Source organism: Nestor notabilis, unplaced genomic scaffold (genome assembly GCF_000696875.1).
Source record: "Nestor notabilis isolate BGI_N333 unplaced genomic scaffold, ASM69687v1 scaffold25434, whole genome shotgun sequence".
Classification (NCBI taxonomy): Eukaryota; Metazoa; Chordata; class Aves; order Psittaciformes; family Psittacidae; genus Nestor; species Nestor notabilis.
The window spans coordinates 14820-16310 of record NW_009927263.1 but is presented as its reverse complement, the minus strand read 5'-3'; positions in this window follow the sequence as shown (position 1 = coordinate 16310).

The following is a 1491-nucleotide window of genomic DNA, read 5'->3' as shown; positions in this document are numbered from 1 at the left end:
CATCGCTGCGCGCTGGGACACAGAGGAGCCCGGCGCGACTCGCCGGGCGTGCGTGAAGCGAGCGGGAGGAACGCAGAGCAGTCAGCCTCCCGCGGGAAGCGGGTGGGCCGCAGGGAGGCCCGGCCCTCTTCCCACAGCTTGTCGTGGTGTCTAAACGCATCTCGGTGCATCGCTGTCCTCTGGCGAGAATAACGTCATGCCTAGCATCTCCCTCGCTTTACCGTCCCTTCGCCTGTGCGTTACTTGTGAAACCTGTCCAGTGGACAACCCCCACCTCTGCAGCAGGAAGGTGTTTCTGGCCCGATCCTGATGTCGGGCTCCCATGAGATTCGATCTTGGGTTTAAAAATTAGGTTTAGTCCCCTCGGTTTCTGGTGTCTCATTCTGTAGAGCTACACCACCAAGATGAAAGTTAACAGCTTGGGAGAAGTGAAGCTCAACTCTTAAGTCAAAACATCACCATATGTTAGTACTGCACCACATGCAATGTAGACAAATTTCATACTGCCATGAGTCTTAAATCCGAATCTACAGAATACATGGACATACCCAGTGCTTCAACTCTCTGTAAGTGGCTGGTTTCCAGTCTTTGTTACTTTATTTGTAGAACACTGACAGATCTCAGCTAGGAGTGAAAAAAGAAAGTAACTTGGGAAATTTTTGAGAGGAGCTTAGATAACAGTTTAAGTCTTCCAGGATAAGTGGTAGCAGCATATTAATCTCAAACACAAGCTCATATGTTAAATGTGTGAATTATCTTAAAATAATATATACATGCCCAAGATTTCATTGCATGTCCTTGTAAGTGTATTTGCAGGCTCCAGTGCCAGCTTTGCAATAGGTCAAAGTTTCTGCTGCTTTTGGTAAATTGGTCCTATGGGAAAAATCTACTTGAATCACGAGATAATACTTTGTCAGTTTGAAAATATTTTGCAAGTACTACTGGGAGTGCTGCTCACTGACTGTAAGACTATCATCATACTCAGTTTCCTGTAAACTGTGATTCTACCTCACACACACAACTGTGGAAATAGGTAAGACTATGATACTTCAGACCCAATAAAGAACTCCAAGGTCTACTGAGGATAATAGTATTAACCCTGCTACTAGGCTGACCTGAAATGAAACAGGCTATAATGGGCTTGTAGTTACGTATCTTTAAGAAGAAAAAAGGGAATTTTTCTTAATCAAATTTATACTGAACTTCAGTGAACAAAACAGCAGCGAAATTTACTTGTCCTCTATTTGTAGTAATTATAACAAATTCTAAATCATAAAATTCTAATTTTAACAAGGGAATTGTGCATCTTTCGTCACATTTGTTCTTTTAAAACTAGTCTTTCTCATTAACCAGATTAGATTTTTTGCCATCATTCTTAAATGATGGTCTGTAATGTCTTTGCAGGTATACTTTATAGCTGACTTCTCCCTGTTTTCAGTGATTAATAATAAAACCTAAAACACTATAAATATTACCCCACTATTACTTTTA